Source organism: Salvelinus sp. IW2-2015, linkage group LG2 (assembly GCF_002910315.2).
Source record: "Salvelinus sp. IW2-2015 linkage group LG2, ASM291031v2, whole genome shotgun sequence".
Lineage (NCBI taxonomy): Eukaryota > Metazoa > Chordata > Actinopteri > Salmoniformes > Salmonidae > Salvelinus > Salvelinus sp. IW2-2015.
The window spans coordinates 34363625-34377745 of record NC_036839.1 but is presented as its reverse complement, the minus strand read 5'-3'; the positions used below and the strand labels follow the sequence as shown (position 1 = coordinate 34377745).

The 14121-nt window shown below is 47.9% G+C and overlaps 1 pseudogene; it reads right to left on the bottom strand.

Annotated features, from left to right (window-relative positions):
- LOC111978892 (rho GTPase-activating protein 20-like) overlaps positions 1–14121 on the bottom strand; it is a 51553-nt pseudogene that overhangs the window by 28603 nt on the left and 8829 nt on the right.

Below are 14121 nucleotides of genomic sequence, written 5' to 3'. Positions count from 1 at the left end.
AAGCTGATGGATGATTGGCTAACAACCCCATTGTGTGTCATATAATGTTGATAAATTGGACAAAGAGGTAATTTGCATACACACCACATACACGGCCATTTTTGTTGGGGAACAGTCCTGTGGAGCGAGATGTTGACTTTTCAGACACAATGCTGGTTGTTTATTCTCGGGGGGCTCCTGTGGGGTAAGGCCTCTAAGCCCAACCCTGTGAGACAACAGCACAACACAGCATACTAATGTCCCAGCATACCTTTAGAGAGAGAATTGTGAATATTGATGAGCCTGCCATCACTATATCAGACCTAGTAGCCAATCAGAATGCCTAAAGAATGGCACCACCCTCTTATCCTGATTATGGTCACACTGGCTTTCCTTGATGTACCCCACACATCTTTAAATGTTACTTCCTCACCATATTAGACAAGCATGCTCCGTTCAAAAAATGCAGAACCAAGAACAGATATAGCCCTTGGTTCACTCCAGACCTGACTGCCCTCGACCAGCACAAAAACATCCTGTGGCGAACTGCAATAGCATCGAAGAGCCCCCGCGATATGCAACTGTTCAGGGAAGTCAGGAACCAATACACGCAGTCAGTCAGGAAATACACGCAGTCAGCCTGCACCCGCACGCCCGACTTGCATCACCACCCTGGACGGTTCCGACCTAGAATATGTGGACATCTATAAGTATACCTAGGTGTCTGGCTAGACTGCAAACTCTCCTTCCAGATCATATCAAACATCTCCAATCCAAAATCAAATCAAGAATCGGCTTTCTATTCCGCAACAAAGCCTCCTTCACTCACGCCGCCAAACTTACCCTAGTAAAACTGACTATCCTACCGATCTCGACTTCGGCGATGTCATCTACAAATAGCTTCAAACACTCTACTCAGCAAACTGGATGCAGTTTATCACAGTGCCATTCGTTTTGTTACTAAAGCACCTTATACGACCCACCACTGCGACCTGTATGCCCTAGTCGGCTGCCCTCGCTACATGTTCGTCGTCAGACCCACTGGCTCCAGGTCATCTACAAGGCTATGCTAGGTAAAGTGCCGCCTTATCTCAGTTCCACTGGTCACGATGGCTACACCACCCGCAGCACGCGCTCCAGCAGGTGTATCTCACTGATCATCCCTAAAGCTAAAACCTCATTTGGACGCCTTTCCTTCCAGTTCTCTGCTGCCTGCGACTGGAACGAATTGCAAAAATCTCTGAAGTTGAGACTTTTATCTCCCTCAAAAATCTGCTATCCGAGCAGCTAACCGATCGCTGCAGCTGTACATAGTCCATCTGTAAACTACCCACCCAATTTACCTACCTCACCCCCCATACTGCTTTTATTTATTTACTTTCTGCTCTTTTGCACACCAGTATCTCTTCCTGCACATGATCATCTGATGATTTATCACTCCAGTGTTAATCTGCTAAATTGTAATTATTCGATTTATTGCCTACCTCATGCCTTTTGCACACATTGTATATAGATTCTCTTTCTTTCTACCATGTTATTGACTTGTTTATTGTTTACTCCATGTGTAACTCTGTGTTGTCTGTTCACACTGCTATGCTTTATCTTGGCCAGGTCGCAGTTGCAAATGAGAACTTGTTCTCAACTAGCCTACCTGGTTAAATAAAGGTGAAAAAATAAAAAAATAAAAATAAACACCTAGACTCTGGTGGGGTGTGTCAAGGTTACCGGGGGCTGCAGCCAGGAGATGAGGTCACCCTGGTCCAGATGTGTTGTTGTGACCCCCCGCGCAGTGTGATGAGAACATCTGTAAGAAGAGACCCCCCAGTGGACAGCAGCTGGATGAACAGCTGTCCCTCAGATGCCACACTCACACACAACCCTACCTCATCTCCACACTATGTATGTTCTCTAAGCCCTGTGACCCTCCTGCTCTGTATCCCCAGACAGACACATTACACATCCTTATAGGACAACTGTCCTTTTGCTTTGCTCTGGTTAAATTCTGTGTGTGTGTCACGTTCCTGACCTGTTTTATGTTATTTTTGTATGTGTTTAGTTGGTCAGGGCGTGAGTTGGGGTGGGCATTATATGTTTTGTGTTTCTTGTTTAGGTCACTTGAAATTAGCCTTATATGGTTCTCAATCAGAGACAGGTGTTTGACGTTTTCCTCTGATTGAGAACCATATATAGGTTGGCTGTTTCACACTGTTTGTTTGTGGGTGGTTGTCTTCCGTGTCAGTGTATGTTCGCACCACACGGACTGTTTCGTTGTCGTTAGTATATGTAGTCTGTTCCTGTTCGTGCGTTCTTCATGTTTTATGTAAGTTCTCTCGTTCAGGTCTGTCTACTTCGTTTTGTTGTTTTGTAAAAATTATCAAGTGTTCTTCGTGTGTTTAGTTTCGTCTTGTTAGTAAAGTTCATTATGTCATCATACCTCGCTGCAAATTGGTCTTCCGATCCCTCTCTTCCTCTCCTCGTCGAGAGGAGGAAGAATTAGAGTTTCGTTACAGTGTGGGTGTTTTCTCTACCATATACCTCCAACAATGAATGGCAACAACTCTCCTGAGAGCTTGAGCTAATTTATTGTCGAGGCCCAGCGTCCAATATCTTTTAATTTATTATCAATTTGTCTGCACCTGTCTAGACCCAAGTAGTGCACTTGACTTCTCTGAGGTGCACAAAAGGTTTAGCAGTTTATGATGACAATCCGAGGAAAAGTAAATAAATTGTGGCTAACAAGACCCCTTGGTAAGAAACAAGGGGGGGAACTTTATGTAAATCTCATTGGCTTATGTAACTTTTGAACTTTGACCAGTTTGTCAAACAGTGTGTTTGGACCTAGCGGTGTGTGTGTGTTTGCGTGTTTATCGTGTGTGTGTGTGTGTATATGTTTGTGTGTGTGTGTGTGTATATATGTGTGTGTGTATATATATATGTGTGTGTGTGTGTGTGTTGTTTGTTGTGTGTTGTTGTGTGTGTGTGTATATATGTGTGTGTGTGTTTATGGTGGTGTGTTGTGTGTGTGTGTGTGTGTTGTGTGTGTGGTGTTGGTGTGTGTGTGTGTGGTGTGTGTGTGTGTTGTGTGTGCAAAAAGGGTTAGCATTAGCTTGACTTCTCCTCCAGACAAACACTGTCCAGACCAATCACCACTGACACTCTGTGAAGTGCTTGTGATTAACGTGCAGTGTGTGTGTATACATGCGTGTGTGTGTGTGTGTGTGTTAGCCATCTTGTCAACCATGGTGAAGACCATAAGCCAAAGTGCACACTGCACCAACACACTGCTGCCAATATACCATGGTTACGTCTTGAATGAAGACGTCCTACTGACAATTGGATTTTATAATCCAAACTTTAGCTGACCAAGAGGACTACAATCACTTTACTCTTTTCCCACCACCCAAGCTTTGTCAAATATACACACTCACACCACACCTGCACACCGCTTCTATACACAATCTGTTCCCTTATCTAACATGGTCATCCAGTGTATCCAGACAAGATGGATGTGGACCCCTGTTAGCAGGAGACTAACTGTAAGTAGGATAGCCGGTCCTCGTAGTCCAGTCGGGGGAGACTTCGAGTAGATTACAGGGTTGACCACTGTCACATCCCAGGGGAGATGTGCACGTGGAGCGCCACTGTTTAACGCAGGAGCGAGAGGAGTCGACCCCCCTGACTAACTGGCGAGATGGACCGATGGAACCCCTGTACATTGGCGCATGCGCACTGCTGGAGAGTTGGCACACTGTATCTGGAAGGCGAGGAGTGGAGTGGACCCTTCTGTAACTGCGCGAGCTCGAGATGGCACGTGGAGTACTCCCCTCCCCTGTATCGTGGCGAGCATTGGAGTATGGACCCCTGGTCTCTGGCCGAGATGGAGTGGACCCTGTGATGCTGGCGGAGGGGAGTTCCGGAACCTCCAGTCATCTTGGCGAGGATGCGACGTCGCGTATGCTCCTGTAGTCTGGCGAGAATCGGAGTGACCCCTGCATTGGCGAAACGGAGTGGACCCACTCCCATGTATTCGGCTACACGGAGACTGGAGTCGGACCCCTGTAGCAAGGGGAGGATCGGACGAGCGATCTGCTAGAAGGCAGATGAGTTGACGGCTGTATGCAGGGGAGGTGGAAGTTGGACCCCGTAGCAGGGAGATGGACCGTGTGTTACCCATGTATGGCAGGGCGAGATGACTTGTTGGAGCCCTGTAGCAGGGAGAGCATGGTGGATCCCTGTCAGGCAAGGGGAGATGAGGTGGTTACTCTGTATTGCCGGGGAGATGGATGGATCCCCTTAAAGCCGTTGGGAGACTGAGAAGACCGCTGTAGCTGGCAGAAGATGGAGGTGGATGCTGTAGCGAGCGAGATCGAGTGACGCCCTGGTGAGTGGGAGGATGCAGTGACCTATAGCTGGCGTAGTTTAGGAAGTGAACCCCTCGTACCTGGCGAGAGGTGGATGGTACCCTGCTAGCTTGCTTGAGTATGGGGTGACCCTGTACAGGGAGATGCCCGGTAGCTAGACAGATGAGTGGCCTGTGGGGGGAGATGGAGTGGCCCTGTGCAGGGAGCATGGACGTGGAACACCTGTAGCGACGATGGAGTGTGCACCCCTGTAAGCAGGGGAGATGCAGTCGGACCCGCTTAGCAGGGGAGCAGTCATTAGCTGCGGAACCGCATGTATGCTGGCGAGATGGAAGTGGACGCCCTGTAGCGAGGATGAGCATGAGTGGACCTGTAAGCAGTGGAGATGAGGGACCCTGTAGCAGGTGAGATGGAGTGCACCGCTTGGGTAGGAGTGTGATGTGCCCCGTAGAGGCGAGATGCGAGTGGACCACCGTAGCACCGGGAACTGAGCGTCCGACAATGAGCAGCGGGACGATGAGCTGGACCTCGCTAGCAGCACCGCAGACTGCGCCAGCTCCGGCAACCGATAAGTAGGGGAGGATTGGACGCTGGAACCACAAGTACGCATCGAGATGGAGTGGACCTGTACTGGCGAGCACTGCGAATGGACTGTACGCATGGCCGAGATGACGCTGGATCACCCCTGTGATGGATGCGACGCTGCCACCTGCTACGCCAGCAACGAGCATCGAGATTGTCACCCTGTAGCTAGACAAAGCAATGGCACCTGGAAACAATTGTTAGCGGAGATGGAGTAGTGACCCCTGTCACGCAGGGCGCAGCATGGACGTAAGCACCACCAATGACATAAGCATGAACACGACGACTGGAGCACGACTGGCCCACTGTGAATCAAAGCACGGGGAGAAATCGGAGCACTCAGACAACCCCCTGTGACTAGCAGGGGGATGTCTGGAAAGCTCGGACACCTGTTTAGGACCAGACAGAGATCGGGAGTGGGCTCTCAACTAGTGGCGAGCTGTCAGAATGGAGAATGGTACTGCCCTGTATAGCTATAAGGGGAAGAGTGGCCACCATCTGTAAGCATGGAGAGATGTGAGTAGACCCCCCGCTTTAGTCATGACTGAGACTGGAGAATGGACCCTGTAGCCAGACGAGATGCCAGGACCCCTGTAGGCAGACGAGATGGAGTGGACCCTGTTAGCAGGGGAGATGGAGTGGACCCCTGTAGCAGGGAGATGGAGTGGACCCTGTAAGCAGGGGAGATGAGTGGACCCTGTAGCAGCGAGATGGAGTGGACCCCTGTAGCAGACAGATGGAGTGACCCCTGTAGTAGGAGATGGAGTGGACCCTTGTAGCCGGCGAGATGGTAGTGGACCCTGTAGTAGGGGAGATGGGATGAACCTGTAGCAGACGAGATGGAACGGCCCCTGTAGCCTGGCGAGCTGCAGTGGACCCCTGTAGCAACACGAGATGGAGTGGACCCCTGTACGTAGGGGAGATGCAGTGGACCCCTGTAGCAGGGAGATGGAGTGGACCCCTGTAGCAGGGGAGATGGAGTGGACCTGTAGCCGGGAAGATGGATTGGAACCTGTAGCAGACGAGATGGATTGGACCCCTGGTAGCAGACGAAGATGGAGTGGACCCCTGTAGGCAGGGAGATGGAGTGGACCCCTGTAAGCAGGCGAGATGAGTGGGACCCTGTAAGCAGACGAGATGGAGTGGACCCTGTAGCAGACGGATGGAGTGGACCCTGTAGCAGGGAGATGGATGTGGACCCTGTAGCAGGGGATGGAGGGCCCTGTAGCAGACGAGATGAGTGGACCCTGTAGCAGACGAGTGGAGTGGACCCTGTAGCAGACGAGATGGAGTGGACCTGTAGCAGGGAAGATGCAGTGGACCCTGTAGCAGGGAATGGCCGTGGACCCCTGTAGCAGAACAAGATGGAGTGGACCCCTGTAGCAGGGAGATGCAGTGGACCCTGTAGCGACGGAGGAGTGGACCCTGTAGCAGACGAGATGGAACGACCCCTGTAAGCTGGCGAGCTGCAGTGACCCTTTAAGGGAGGATGGAGTGGGACCCTGTAGCCAGACGAGATGGAACGGAACCCCTGTAAGCAGGGGAGATGGAGGGTGGGCCTGTAGCAGACGAGATGGAGTGGCCCCTGTAGCAAGACCAAGATGGAGTGACCCCTGTAGCAGGGAGATGGCAGTGGACCCCCTGTGCAGGGGAGATGGAAGTGGACCCGCTGTAGCAGGGAGATGAGTGGACCCTGTAGCCAGGGAGATGGAGTGACCCTGTAGCAGACGAGATGGAGTGGACCCTGTAGGCAGACGAGATGGAGTGGACTCCTGTAGGCAGGCGAGGATGGCGTGGACCCTGTAGTAGGGGAGATGGATGAAACCCCTGTAAAGCGAACGAGATGGAACGGACCCTGTAGCTGGCGAGCTGCCAGTGGACCCCTGGTAGTAGGGGAGATGCAGTGGACCCCTGTAGCAGGGGAGATGAGTGGACCCTGTAGCAGGGGAGATGGAGTGGACCCCTGTAGCAGGGGAGATGGAGTGGACTGTAGCCGGCGAGGATGGAGTGGACCCCTGTAAGCCGGGAGATGGATTGGACCCCTGTAGCAGACGAGATGGATTTGAACCCCTGTAGCAGAGAGATGAGGGACCCTGTAGCAGACGAGATGGAAGTGGACCCCTGTAGCAAGGGGAGATGGATGGACCTGTAGCAGGGGAGATGGAGTGGACCCCTGTAGCAGGGGAGATGGAGTGGCCCCTGTAGCAGACGAGATGGAGTGGGACCCCTGTAGCAGGCGAGATGGAGTGGACCCCTGAGCGCAGGGGAGATGGGTGGACCCCTGTAGCAGGGAGATGGAGTGGACTCCCTGTAAGCAGGCCGAGATGGAGTGGACCCCTGTAGCAGACAAGAGGAGTGGACCCCTGTAGCAGACGAGATGGAGTGGACCCCTGTAGCAGACGGAGATTGAGTGGAACCCCTGTAGCAGGGAGAATGGAGTGGACCCTGTAGCAGACAGATGGAGTGGACCCTGTAGCACGACGAGATGGAGTGGACCCTGTAAGCAGGGTAGATGGAGTGGACCCTGTAGCAACGAGATGGAGTGGACCCCTGTAAGCAGGCGAGATGGAGTGGACCCCTTAGCAGCGAGATGGAGTGGACCCCTGTAGCAGGCGAGATGGATGACCTGTAAGCAGGCGAGAATGGAGTGGACCCCTGTAGCAGGGAGATGGAGTGGACCCTGTAGCAGGCGAGAATGGAGTGACCCTGTAGCAGGGAGATGGGAGTGGACCCTGTAAGCAGGCGAGATGGAGTGGACCCCTGTAGCAGGCGAGATGGAGTGGACCCTGTAGCAGGGGGATGGAGTGGACCCTGTAGCAGGCGAGGATGGAGTGGACCCTGTAGCAGGCGAGAATGGAGTGGACCCCTGTAGCAGGGAGATGGAGTGACCTGGTTAGCCAGCGAGAATGGAGTGGACCCCTGGTAAGCAGGCGAGATGGAGTGGACCCCTGTAGCAGGCGAGATGGAGTGGACCCTGGTAAGCAGGCGAGATGGAGTGGACCCCTGTAGCAGGGGAGATTGGAGTGACCTGTGCACAGGCGAGATGGAGTGGACCCCTGTAAGCAGGCGAGATGGAGGTGGAACCCTGAAGGCAGGCGAGATGGAGTGGACCCCTGTAGCAGGCGAGATGGGGTCTTATAACAATTACACCAGTGTGGTTTCTTTCAAAACTCCACTTCATGGTTCTTGAAAGCAATGCCAACACACTTTGTCTTTCATAAAATAGGGTAGAAGGAGTGCTGAAGGTGCCATGGTGTTGAGAGTGATGAAGGTAGCATAAGGGAAGGACAAGAAGCCATGTTTTGTATCTAACATAAGTTTCTAGTGTGACACTGACCATAGTCAATGTACCGTATATAGCGTCATATAAACGCCAGGGTAGAAAGGTAGTAGAGAGGACTCCCAGGCTATTAGAAATAATAAGAGAAGTGAAGCTCTGGTTATAAAACTCTCCAACAGGAAATCTCTGCATGACACCTGGTGCCTGGTGGCCATCGGAAAACAGGTTTCTTGATATTGCTAAAAACTACATTTAGTTTTTTAATATCCCCCTCCTCCATATACTATTTCACTGCTGGCCAGGCCGGGGTGCTCTGTGGAAGTTGTGTCCTGTAATTATATTGTTCCAGTGGGGACTGACTTTTAGCCTGGAGTCGTAAAGTTGGACAGGATGAGGAGACTTTTAGATGATGTGACGGGGGGAGGGGTGACATAAGGGCCTAAGCGAAAGGAACGAGCGAAAGGCCCACACAGCAACTCTGGGCACACACACACTCTACACACACAGCACACACACACACACACACACACACACACACACCACACACGACCCACCAAGCAGCAACATCCAACCACACACACACCACACACACACGAACACACATCACACAACACACACACACCACACACACACACACACACACACACACACACACACACACACACACAAACACACACACACAGCACACAACACACTCTCTATGAGAACACAATAAGTACCTCATCCACGAGGGAATGACCATTAAAGTGTCAAAAAGTGTTCAGCTCAAACACTCCTAAGTGGTCGCAGTTTCACACCCTTAATATGGCTCCACTCAGCATAAAAATCACTGGTAAGCAGTCAGCATAGAAAACCACATAAACATGTCAACACAGGCAGAACATGGACAAGGTTTTCTTCATGCTTCTCTAACACTGGACAAATGTGTATGTTTTGACTTGTAAACATTTTCCTAGCAGTGCTGTAATTATAATTCAAGTCTCCTGGGAACAAATGATTTGTGGTGTTCAGCGTGACACCAATGCTGTTCTCTATTCTTAATCAATTTATGAATCACAGAGACTCACACGTGAGCACACACACCCTCCAATCTAAAAGACATTAAACACGTGAGCACACACCTCAATCTAAGACATTAAAACCACGTCAAGCAACACACACCCAATCTAAAGACATTAAAACAACGTCAGCACACACCTCATCTAAAGACATTAAACACGTAGCACACACACCTCAATCTAAAAGAACATTAAAACACGTCAGCACACACACCTCAATCTAAGACATTAAAACACGTGAGCACACAACCTCACATCTAAAGACATTAAAACACGTCGCACACACCTCAATCTAAAAGACATTAAAACACGTGAGCCACAACACCTCATCTAAAGACATAATAAACACGTGAGCACACACACTCAATCTTGAAGACATTAAACACGTGAGCAACACACCTCAATCTAAAGACATTCAAACAACGTGAGCACACACACCTCAATCTAAAAGACATTAAACACGTCCAGCACACACCTCAATCTAAAGACATTAAAAAACGTGAAGCACCCACTCAATCTAAAGACATTAAAACACGTGAGCAACACACACCTCAATCTAAAGACATTAAAACACGTAGCAAACCTCAATCTAAGACATTAAACACGTCAGCACACACCTCAATCTAAGAAGACATTAAAACCGTGAGCAAACCACCTCAATTAAAGACATTAAAACACGTGAGCACACACAACTCAATCTAAATACATTAAAAACGTCAGCACACACTCAATTAAAGACATTAAAAACACGTCAGCACACACACCTCAATCTAAAAGACATTAAAACACGTCAGCACACACACCTCAATCTAAAGACATTAAAACACGTGAGCAACACACACCTCAATCTAAAGAACATTAAAACCGTGAGCACACACACCTTCAATCTAAAGAACATTAAAACACGTGAAGCACACACACCTCAATCTAAAGACATTAAAACACGTCAGCACACACCTCAATAAAGCATTAAAAACGTGAGCACAACACACCTCAACTGAAGACATTAAAAACGTGAGCACACACACTCAATCTAAAGACATTAAAACACTGGCACACACACCTCAATCTGAAGACATTAAAAACATGTGAGCCACACACCTCATACTAGACATTAAACATGTGAGCAACACACCTCAATCTGAAGAACATTAAAAACAAAGTCAGCAACACCACACCTCAATCTAAAAGACATTACAACACGTGAGCCACACACACCTCAATCTGAAGACATTTAAAACCGTGAGCACACACCTCAATCTAAAGACATTAAACACGTGAGCACACACACCTCCAACTAAAGAACTTAAACACGTGGCACACACACCTCAATCTAAATAAAAGACATTAAAACACGGAGCACCACCTCAAATCTGAAGACCATTAAAACAACTGAGCACACACAGCCTCATCTAAACATTAGAAACGTAGCACACCACCTCAAGTCTGAAGACATTACACGTGAGCACACACCTCAATCTAAAGACATAAAACACGTGAGCACGACACACCTCAATCTAAAGACATTAAAACACGTGAGCACACACCTCAATCTAAAGACATTAAAACACGTGAGCACACACACCTCATCTAAAGACATTAAACAAGTCAGCAACACACCTCAAATCTGAAGACATTAAAACAAGTGGAGAACACACACCTCATCTAAAGACCATAAAACACGTGAGCACACACAGGCCCCCCCCCGCCCGCCCGCCGCCCCCCCCCCCCTTTCCCCCGCCCGCCCCCCCGCCCCCCCCCCCCCCGCCCGCCTCAATCTAAAGACATTAAAACACGTGGCAACACACACCTCATCCTAAGGTAACATTAAACACGTGAGCACACACACCTAATCTGAGAACATTAAAAACACGTGAGCACACACACCTCAATCTAAGCTTAAAACAACGTGAGCAACACACCCTCTACTCTGGAAACATTAAAACATGTGAGCACACACACCTCAATCTAAAGACATTAAACACGTGAGCAACACACACCTCATCTGAAGACATTAAAACAAGTCAGCACACCACCTCAATCTTAAAGACATTAAAACACGTGGAGCAACACACACCTCAATCTGAAGACATTAAAAACGTGAGCAAACCACCTCATCTAAAGAACATTAAAACACGTGAGGCACCCAACACCTCAATCTAAAATCATTAAAACACGTGAAGCACACACACCTCATCTAAAGACCATTAAAACACGTGAGCACACACCTCAGATCTGAAGACATTAAAACACGTGAGGCACACACCTCAATCTAAGACGTTAAAACACGTGAGCACACACCTCAATCTAAGACATTAAACCACGTCAGCACACACCCTCAATCTAAATACATTAAAACACGTGAGCACACACACCTCAATCTAAGACATTAAAACCACGTGAGCAACACCCAAACCTTCCATCCCTAAAAAGGGAAAAAAACGTTAAAAAAACCACGTGGGGAAGCCCAAAAAAACCAAAAAAAAAAACCAACCTTTCAAATTCCCTAAAAAAGAACAATTAGAAAACACGTGAGCACAACTCAAATCTGAAGACATTACAAACACGTGAGCACAACACCTTCATCTAAAGACATTAAAACACCGTCAGCACACCACACCTCAATCTAAAGCATTAAAAACACATGAGCACACAACAGCTCAATCTAAAGACATTAAAACTCAGCACACACACCTCAAAATCTAAAAGACATTAAAACAACCGTGAGCACACACACTCAATCTACAGACATTAACACGTGAGCACACCACCTCAATCTAAAGAACATAAAACACGTGAGCACACACACCTCAATCTAAAGACATTAACACGTGAAGCAACACTCAAATCTAAAGACATTAAACACGTGAGCACACAACACCTCAATCTGAAGACATTAAAAAAGTGAGCACATCACCCATCTAAAGAATTAAAATACGTGAGCACACACACCTCAATCTAAAGACAATTAAAACACGTGAGCACACACCTCAATCTAAAGACATTAAAACACGTGGCACACACACCTCAATCTAAGACATTAAAACACGTCAGCACCACACACCTCAATCTAAGACATTAAAACACGTCAGCACAACACACCTCAATCTAAAGAACATTAAACACGTGAGCACACACCTCAAATCTGAAGACATTAAAACACGTGAGCACACACACCATCTAAAGACATTAAAACACGTCAGCAACACACCAATCTAAAAGAGCTTAAAACACGTGAGCCATACCTCAATCTAAAGACATTAAAACAGTGAGCAACACACACTCAATCTAAAGACATTAAAACAACGTGAGCACACACGACCTCAAATCTAAAGACATTAACACGTGAAGCACACACAACCTCAATCTAAAGACATTAAAACACGTGACACACCACCTCAATCTAAAGACCATTAACACGTGAGCAACACACACCTCAATCTAAAAGCATTGAAACACGTCAGCACACTCCTCAAATCTAAAGACATTAAAACACGTGAGCACACACCTCAATCTAAGACATAAACACGTGAGCACACACACTCAAATCTGAAGACATTAAAACAACGTGAGCAACACCTCAATCTGGAAGACATTAAACACGGAGCATACACCTCAATCTAAAGACATTAAATCACGTGAGCACATACCTCAATCTAAGAATTAAAACACGTGAGCACACACATATCTAAAGACATTAAAACACGTGAGCACACACACCTCAATCTAAAGACATAAAAACACCGTGAGCACACACCGTGNAGCACACACACCTCAATCTAAAGACATTAAAACACGTGAGCACACACCTCAATCTAAAGACATTAAAACACGTCAGCACACACACCTCAATCTAAAGACATTAAAACACGTGAGCATACACACCTCAATCTAAAGACATTAAAAACCTTTTGATGGCTGTACTTTATAATCCCCTTGTCAGAACTAACAATGATGGATAGTGAAAAAGAGGCAATTCTCCCTCTGCATTGGCCTGCAGGGAATGTGCTTTGTCATAAGTCAGGCCAGTGCTGAAAGATGGGAACGATATCACTATGCCCTAGAAAGAGAATAAATCCCCTAGAGTGGATACCAGACCTACTTTCCCTTTCTAAGTCAAAAGTTGAGAGCAAACAATATAGCTGCATCTGGAACAGTGCTTTTTGTTCCTGATCATATGGTCTGACTCCTGACCCTATGTATGGGCACTGTCTATAGAGACTACATGTAGTGATAGGTAGCAGTTAGTTGAATAGAGGTATCTGACAAGCTGTTACTGTACCTGGACATGCTTCGTGATTTGGTAAGAGCTTTGCTGATGACCAGGGAGGGGGCGGACTGTCTTCGGTGGGCCAGGGTCTTCATCTGCTACGGAGAGAAAAGAGGGAGGGAGAGAATACCTTGTTCACTCCAGAATAGGCTATAGTTCACATAGTTAGTGAGTCCAGAATAGGCTATATTTCACATAGTTAGTGAGTCATTATTCATATAGTCCACTGTAAGTTCTGCCCCTGAGCAAGGCAGTTAACCCACTGTTCCCTGGGCGCCGAAGACATGGATGTCGATTAAGGCAGCCCCCCGCACCTCTCTGATTCAGAGGGGTTGGGTTAAATGCAGAAGACACATTTCAGTTGAAAGCCTTCAGTTGTAAAACTGACTAGATATCCCCTTGCCCTAATTTACTGTAGTCATACTTACAGAGGTCATACCGGAACACACCCTGCTAGTCATAAACCACATCTCTGTCTAGCGGGGGATAATGAGGGGAAAGAAAGAAAGAAAGAAAGAAAGAAAGAAAGAAAGAAAGAAAGAAAGAAAGAAAGAAAGAAAGAAAGAAAGAAAGAAAGAAAGAAAGAAAGAA